The sequence below is a fragment of the Limulus polyphemus genome, unplaced genomic scaffold (genome assembly GCF_000517525.1).
Source record: "Limulus polyphemus unplaced genomic scaffold, Limulus_polyphemus-2.1.2 Scaffold420, whole genome shotgun sequence".
NCBI classification, from domain to species: Eukaryota; Metazoa; Arthropoda; class Merostomata; order Xiphosura; family Limulidae; genus Limulus; species Limulus polyphemus.
Genome location: NW_013666030.1, coordinates 275,834 through 285,215, shown reverse-complemented (window position 1 = coordinate 285,215; position 9,382 = coordinate 275,834). Strand labels below are relative to the sequence as shown.

Genomic DNA, 9,382 nt, shown 5'->3' with positions numbered 1-9,382 from the left:
AAGAAAACCGTGTGTATCAATATTCTTGGCAAATATCATAAATTGGATACATTTCAGCATTTATTTAACTACTAAATTTAAATTATCATTTAGCTCGGTTTCAGACCATTCGAAAGTGTAATACATAACAAGTTCAAGTGAAAATACCCTATCTGCCCCAAGTGAAATAAAAAGTTCATTATTTAAAAAAACCAGTCTATGGGTTGACCGATGGAAAGTCTTGGAGTATGTTGATCAACATTAGTTCTTCAGCTACAATAGTTTGACCCGATTTGGCAAAGAAAGGTGGAAAATTATCTCCAGCAAAGATACAAACAGCAACTGGGCGTAAAGTTCCAGCAAAATGGAAGTAGGCAGTTACACTTAATGGAGGAAGCTTCTCTATACCTCACGATACGTGGGCAATTGACATAGTTGAAGGGTGCTTATTGGGAACTGATTTCATGAAGAGACATAGATTTAAGGTAATGCTAGCTTCAAATACCTTCACAGAATATGACTAGAAAATCCCTGTGCATTATATAACATTTACTAAACCAGAGGGTGACCTACCAGTGAAAACAAGGGGGCAGTCACTGTAACACCAAAAAGTGAAATATTCATACCAGGATTTATTAGATATAAATTTACATTTGTGATTTGGATATAGTAGAACCAAACCCTCCAGCATGTGCTGGAAGATTAATGGTTAGCAGAACTCTTGTGGATCTGAAGAATAAAGATATTATTACAAAAAGAAACAACAAACTATAAAATTCGAGTCAAATCTGAATGAAACATTGCAACACGTGAGGCTATACAGGTACTACTTACACATCAAAGAATGTCAGAAGTAGCTACCTTTGATGTAGCAAGTCCAATGTCAAATTCTTACATAAAGACAGTTTATCACCTCACTTACAAAAGCTGTCCGGGCAGGTATGGAAATCTTACAGCTAATCAAGACATCTTCAGTAGACCAAACAAATATTTAACAGGGCGAATACTGGAGATGCAGTTAGCCAGACGATTCCCACTTGCAGAAAAAAACTGAAGTTTTCAAAGAGTTAGAATAAAATGAAGGAACAAGGAGTGTCAGATCCGAGTAATAGTCCACAGTCATCGCGTATCGTACTTGTGAGGAAAGAGGGATCCACAAGGGTCTGCATGGACTAACTGAAAGTGAATGAAGTCACAAAAAAGATGCCAACCCACTACCAAGGATTAACTCCACTTTGGGTACTCTATCTGGATCGAAATTGTTTTCAACATTGAATCATAGCGATGGATATTGGCAAGTGCAAGTCGACAAAGCAAGTAGACAGAAGACAGAAAATGGATTGTGGTAATTTGTCATGTTACCATGTGAATTATGAAATACACCTGCTACATATCAATGATTAACGGAGCGTGCTTTGAACTACCCTCGAATGAACTAATTTATGTGGGTGTCATAATTCTTCATTGGAAGACCTACGATACTTTTTATGATAGGCTAAGGAAAGTTCTGTTCAGTTAAGGAAAGAGAATCGTATGCTGAATACCAAGAAGTGTGAATTGTTCTGTCAACAGGAGTGTTTTCTGAGACATAACCAGCGGAGAGGGAGTGTCTATAAACCCACCTGTTCTGAATCGGCCAACACCAAAAGAACCCGTGTGAAATAAGAGAATTTCTTCGACTGTACTCTTGCCATCATCGCTTTGTAAAATAATTCTGACAGTTCCTTCTCTTTACGAATTACTTGAAAAGCCAAACAAGTTTTGTTGGACTTCCGTTTGTGAATAAGCATTTAACAATGGGAAGAAGGAACTTAACTACTTCTGCATTAGCATACCAAACTCTTGAAGATCCACTCATTTTATATACAGATTCCAGTGATTTTACACTGGGAGCAGTGCTGTCACAAGTACGCCACGGAACAGTACATATAACTGCTTACTATAGCAAGGCAATGAATGCTGCAGAAAAAAGGTATTTTACATTTCTGAAAGAGCTACTAAGTGTTGTACAAGCCCCAAGTTATTTTCACTATTATCTATATGGATAAGATTTATCATATAGAATTGAAGTGCCTGGTGAGTTTTCACAATCCAGTATGCCAGATAGCATGATGGCTATAAGAGCACAACTTTAACATCATGCGTTGCCCTTAACATAATCATGGAAATATTGCCCTGGATAGAATCATGGAAATTCTAGCACATCATCCTGAAGACCGTGTGCTGATGAATAATGTAAAGACCGTGAAAAGAGGGAAGCACAACATAGTAAAGTCAACCAGCCTAAATGACAACAGAGTATAATTCAAGATGTAAAATCTACCAGTGATGATGAAGTAACGTGGCCCTACACTTAACCTGAAAGATGCTCTGGCAAAATATAAGAGTTTGAAACCAGTTATTTAGTGGATCAAGAATAGTACAGGAAATCCCTCATGGTAAACAGTTGCTCCATATGGTCTGAGTACAGTGGGATTCGTTATGCTTACAAGAGGGCTTTTTATGTCGGAAATGGGAAGATATCAGTAGACAGAAACAATATCTATAGTTGGTACTTTCACAGTCTACATTCAAAATGCTCTGTCATTTCTACAACCTTCCAATTGCTGGACATCTAAGTATTAAGAAAATATGAGAGAGTAGGATAATGCTTCTATTGTGTAGGGTGATGTATATCTGTAGAAAACTGGTGTAAGTCATTTAAGCTATGCTACGAGTAAAAAGGGCCATGAGAGAAACATAATAGGTAGCTATAGCAGTATTGTGCTGAATCACCACTTGAGAGAGTTGCTGTTAATGTGCTTGGTTCTCTGCCACAAAATAAGAGTTAAAATAAATACATCGTGGTTGTGATGAAATATTTCCAAAAATGGCCATAAACATAAGCTGTTTTTAACCAAAAAGCAGTAACTAGTATGGAAACTCGTAAGTGAATTCGTTTCAAGATTTGGGTTGCCTAGAGAATTTCACTCAGATCATAGATGGAAATTTAAATCAACATTGTTTTCAGAAATGTGTGATATTCTTCGAAACAAAAAGACCAGGACAACAGTCCTTCATCCATCTACTGATGGTATGGTAAAGATATATAACTGTACACTATTAAATTAATTAGTCATTTATATGGATGAACATCAGAAAACGTGGGATCAAGATCTTCCACTGTTAAGTATGACAAGTTATTGTACAGCAGTACCTGAAGCTACAGGCAACACACCATTATTAGATATACACTGCTGTTCTTTTTAAGTAATATGAGAGTATTATTCAGTTTATATTGTGCAAGTGTTAAAGTAAGTTATTTTTAGAAGAGATAGTAATGGTAAGTTTACTTACATAACTGATTATGAATCATTTGTTGTGTAGTTCATTTGTTGTGAATTGAAGTCACATTACTCGAACCTTCCTATTTTTTCTCGTTGCTTTAAATGAATATTGTAACATCATAACTTCTCGTAGTTTGCAAAACTTCTAGGCCTCTGTCGGGCCAAAGGCAACCACATTAGTACAAAGTAAGTAACTAAGAAAACTAGTGACAGCAAAAGTGAAAAAGTTAAGTTGGAGTGCATAATTGTGAGTTTAGCCATAAAGAGCATATAGTGGCGATTTCTAAAGTGAAAGTATCACAGCTTGTATTGTAATAACAGATATATAAGAATAATTTGTCTTGTCAAAAGGTGTTAAAGTAATTGAACCCGCCTATGTGGACGCTGATCACAAGAAGACAAAACTCTGGATACAACTGTAATAACCAATAGTGTAACGAATTTTTGTACATACATTTGACTTGTTTTGAATATATTATTTTAAAACAAGTGGATTGTGTACTGTCCAGTTATTGTTGGAATTTATCGCCAATAAGTCATCTACCATAAAGAATCTGGTTCTATAAAACCTAAACATCACCACTGATGTTTGGGAAAAAAACTTTGTTTATAGTTAAGTACAAAGCTACAAAATGGGTTATCTGTATTGTGCCCACTCTAGGTGTAGAAACCTTGTTTTAAATGGTATAAATCTGCAGACTACAAATGTGCCACCAGAGGGCGGGAGAAAACTTAAAGTGTAAATGGATCTTCCATACTCACATCAAGAGGATAGACAATTAACAGAGTCTTAAACATAATATGTGGAGATTAAGAAACACCATTGATATCATAGATAATTTTGCTCAGGAAAAACTTAAATCAGCTAGTGATAAAATGAAAAGTCACTATAATGTTAATATGGATAAGGTTGGATTCCATCGAGGTGATATGGTATTGTTGTACCATCACCGTCACAAGAAAGCACGAACTCTAAAATATAGCAGGTGCTTGGAAGTAGTATATGTTGTAGGATGTAGTTTTAAAAAATCCAGAAAGACAGGTAATCCAAGCGAATGTCATCCACTGTGAGAGAACAGCAAACTTGGTAACTGCAGAGAAGAATTTGCAAGTGGAAAGTGAATCTGAACAGATAGTGGCAATAAGAGGCAAGAGATCATCCTAGCTCTACTAGTAGGGCTGATAAATTATTTAGATTTGTTCAGATAGCCAATAGTAAAATAAATGCAACAAAACACACCTCTAACACAAATATAAACTTATGCACCCAAGCTGGCTACATATTCACGATGAAAGAAGAGTTCCGAAACATTAATATTTAATAATGAATAATTACATGATCTAACATGTGACTCACATAACGGACATCTTGACATAAAATTTGAAAGTAACCTGTATCAGCACTGCACTATTGAATATGTGCAATAAACGACACAAAATTAACACAGAATAACATATGGATATGAAGTACGAAGCTAGTTATAAATTGGGAACACAGAGCACCATTTTTGTTTTATGACAAACGAGATGGACACATATGAAAAAGCTAATCTACAAGTAGACGGGAAATATAAGGCAATAGAGAAACGGTTGGAACCATTATAGCCTCGGTGTTATAATACAGCACACTTTTATAATTTTACCAACAGATTGTGGAAATAGTGACATTTTGACATTGTTAGTAAGCAGTACAAAACATACCTTAAATATTACTAGTGAGTGAAAAGAAGAGCTAAGGTACCACCTGCATACCATGGGCTTTTGAAAAGAAAATCACCAAACTTGGTAAATAGACAGTTTAGTACGCTGTTCTATTTGTATACTATTAGGTCTGTTCAGAGGACTTCACCGTCCAGGAAGGGGGCAGTGTTGTAAGCTACATTTGTAATATTTTAATTTAGAATATCTGTAAACTGCAACATGTTTGTGGTAGTTATCATGCCCTTCCCTTGAACTTTCCTTATTCTACCAATGTGTTAGATTGATAAATCTTGGTGTATTTGAAAAAAAAATGTAGTGAGACAAACATACTCTCATAAATGTAACCTTATTTAATAAAGAATGAAGTAAAGTGATGGTATTTATAATAGTGCACAGCATATGAAACAATTACGGACACTCAGTGTATGACACAGTTTAGGGGTTGAAACAGAAAATCACGAAAACGAAGAATAAAACCCATAGTACAGAAAAAAGTAACCAAAAGGTGTTTATAGCAGTCTATGAAACGAACCAAAGCTAAATTGTTGCAAGGTAAAATATATGTAAAGTGTAATGAAGGCAAACTTAGCTGAATATGCAGAAACGTCTGAATTGGTGTTAACAATGTGATAAGCATACGGTTTTGAACGAACTGCGAATATGTATTTTAGACCTAAATAAGTCGAGAAAGCCCATAGCAATTATATTTAGTATAAATTTAATTTTTGTTTAAGAAATTACACGCGGGCTAAGTGTTCTTTGTGTGAAATACTTTACAAATAAAAAAAACAACTAAAGTTGAAATCGAAGCCAGTTGTCACGTGATGACAACTACATTTTGGCATCATGTACAAATACCATACCATTTAATTAAGCAAAAAAACAAATAAGAGGATTCTGAATGGAAAAGTCAATAGGTAATCCCGACTCCTCGAACAAAGGCATTTCTAACAATATTAGATTTGTATCGTTTGATCGAAAAATTTGAGAGAAACGTTCTGGACAGACAAACGCAAACGTGTTATTTACATAGAGGTTTATTTACTGAAGGAAGCTACTCATGATCATAATGCAATATATCCAAAACATACATGGATGGTAAGGCCTCTAAAATGTGGAAATTTCCTGCAGTACATTGAAACAAAGGTACATTATAAATAAGAGAATTGGTGAAGCAGTGAGTTAATGAGTATTCACCGAGTGATTCTGTTAGTGTTAGTAGACAGAATTATATCGTCTATTCAGTTACCCGATCGATTAGCGTGCAAGTTTATTTACGGGATTGGCGTATCGTTTCTATTGAAATGTTATTTGTGATCTGATGCCTAGCAATTGCGTCAAACTCAAAGTGAAAGTAACTTGTGGCAAACGTTATTGAAAAGATAAATTCGTTATAGTTACGTGGACTTAAAGTTTACAAAATAATAAAAAAGAATGCCCAACGGTAAAATAAGTTACAATATCCTCATTATCACAACAATTGAAATAAGACATGGATTTCTGAAGATATAGTTAATATCCAGCGACATATGAACGCACATGCTGGTGAAATAGAAAGGCCAACAAATTATATTTAAAATGAAAAAATTTAGTGGGCATTTTTATCACATGATACATTTCACGTAAATTTTGACTCAATATTTTGAATCTACATAGTTTTATACCTTTGTTTGTATCGTACTTAATATCCTTTGCATAGATTTAAATAACCTAATTAAAAATTATTTTATTTAATTTTTATATTATATTCCCTTATCGTTTGCTATCAATGCTATAAATACGCACAGTATTTGTCAGCACGACTATTGCTATATTATAATTTTAAAAATAAATAAAAAAACTACTGTCGATTAATTAAAGATAGTAATGGAGTATTAAAGCAAAATTATTTAACAGTATATTCTAAAAAGTACAAAATCTCAAAGCATCATTAAATAGCGTTTTTGTTTCAAATTGTTTCGTCTTTGACATTGTCAATGAGTAAGTATTATTATTAAAAAAAATAACTGTTGGCAACTGTTTTAACCTCAAGCGAGCCCTTAATCTTATGAATTAGTTGTTTATTAGAACCAATTTTTAATGCAAACTTCCTTGTAGACGAACATTACTCTTGGAAAAAAGTACAGGCACTGACCCCAAATTAATCAATTCTAAATTATAATGAAAATACTTACGTCAACTCAGGAATAGACGGCAATAACTTATAAAACTATACCAGCTTAAATATCTACTACTAAACTCTAGTCTGTTTCCGAACTCAACCACACCCACATGTTACTCTGTCAAATAAACTTGATAACGCCTAGAGGCCTTAGACCTTGAAAGTTGTACATGTACAATCACGTGCTGTCACATGCATTCCATGCCAAGCCTGTTAATGTCCAACAGATAAATGTGAATAGAGAAACAGAAATTGCAGGTAGCAAAAGCACTGCTGTAAGTTTTTGTTGATTAGTTATTCAATTCAGTTGTTTACACGCGCAGAACATTGTTGAGTAATAAATACTTTTATTGTGACATCATAAAAGCCGTAAAATTCATGTGATTGAGGTACGTCTTTAAATTTGAACAATGGTAAATGATTACATTCATGCAGTATCTTACTGAACATTGATAATAATCATTGGTCACGTGCTTTGAAATATATTTATTGTCGCTAATCCTTCTGATTATTTTAGTCACCCATATTTGTTACCTTTATACCCATTTGTTCGTTTGGTTTCTTTTCACAGTCATTTTTTCACATTTTTATATTAAATTCCCATACCATTTTATCGTTGTATTTCGTTTAACCATATTATTTAAAGCAAGCGTTCATTCTTTCATTGATTTCATATCTTTACTTTGTGCCTGTATTCATGTTCTACTTTTCTATTATTTTAAATTAGTTTATCTATTATAATTTACTACATATTTTTTTACAATTTACCGGTAAAGGTATTAATTATATTATCATTTTTATATTATTTCCCTTAGCTTGTTTGTAGCTTAAGAATTTGTTCTCGGGCCTTCAAGCACGTGTTATTTGTTTTTCTTTCGCCCTAACTCTTCTATTAACGTGTTACGTCTCTGGTCCTTTGTTAATTTCCCGTAAAAAAATTTTTCCTAAGAACTTCAGTGATACAACTCCTTTCTTAAATAAAACTAGTTTATTTTTTCTCAATACAACTTTGCAATCCACTTAATTTCCACAGTCACTTTTACTTAAGTGACCGTAAGTAAAGTGCGTGAATCGTTGTGAATTATAGCGTGGAGTCAAGTGAGCGGTACGAGGTAAGCCAAAAGTGGTGCATGCCAACATACTTTGGCATTATCACAGTTCAGGACATTTCAGTTGAGACGAAGTGAACAACGGAACAAAAGATGCCGCTGAAGACGTGTCACCTGGAAAGGCCACTGTCGAAGGAGATACTCAACTCGGTTTTGAGAAGGGAAACAGTGAAGCCCTTGATGAAGTTACTACCACTGATGTGACTATGACCGATAATAGGACAATTCCTGATTGAGCAGATGAACTTCACGTGAAGCAGAAACCAGTACGGAAGAAGATAGGTCCCGTAAAATTAAGAGACTTTGTTGAAATTTTTGTATTTGTAAATCCTGTATATTTAATTAAGTTATTGTTAATTATCTATTGGTTTAACTTAACTGGCTATTGTTCGGGACGAACAATACTAAGAAAGGGGCAGTGTTACGACAGCGGAATTCACGTGACGCTGGTAACACGTAATGACTATCTAGAACGTTCGTGAAGGCTCGAGTGCTTGCCAGACACGCCCTCTATTTTGTATATATAAGACCGGCGAGAAGTGACGGCATGCAGAATTGAATTGCAGATAGCAGAGAGATATAGAGACAGATAATTCCAGGAGACAAGGTGTGGTTGTATAATCCCAGGAAAACCAAAGGGAAGTCTCCTAAGTTGTGTTCTCCATGGGAAGGCCCATATGACATTGTGGATCGTCTCTCAGACATGACTTTCCAGATAAAATGTGGTCAGCGAGGTAAGCCAAAGGTGCCAACAGGCTTTGGCATTAGTTCTAAGCTGACTTCAGTAGATCTTTTATCATAAGATAGCTTCATCGAATCAGCAGACGTTTTCAAGTTTGAACGCACTTCATGGTGAATATCATCCATCCTTTCCGATAACACTTTCACAAACTCTGACACATTCTCAGGCAACTCTTCATAAGGTGGGCGTCCTGTTAACAGATCTACTGGCAACCGAAGTTCCCGACCAAACATCAACTTTGCTGGAGTGTATCCAGTGGTTTCATGCTCTGCTGTCCTACAGGCCATCAACAGCAGAGAGAGTAAGACATCCCAGTCATCTTGACAGCTATTACAAAACTTTGCCAATTCCTGTTCCAGCGTCC

At 35.0% G+C, this 9,382-nt stretch overlaps 1 long non-coding RNA gene across 1 annotated transcript in view; it reads right to left on the bottom strand.

Moving 5' to 3' along the window:
• The window catches only part of LOC111085482, a 21,907-nt gene extending 14,577 nt beyond the window's left edge, over positions 1-7,330 (bottom strand). The window contains exon 1 of the long non-coding RNA XR_002610320.1: positions 7,181-7,330. This is a non-coding gene — a long non-coding RNA (uncharacterized LOC111085482). The remainder of the gene's footprint in view (positions 1-7,180) is intronic.
• Between the last annotated feature and the right edge of the window lie 2,052 nt (positions 7,331-9,382).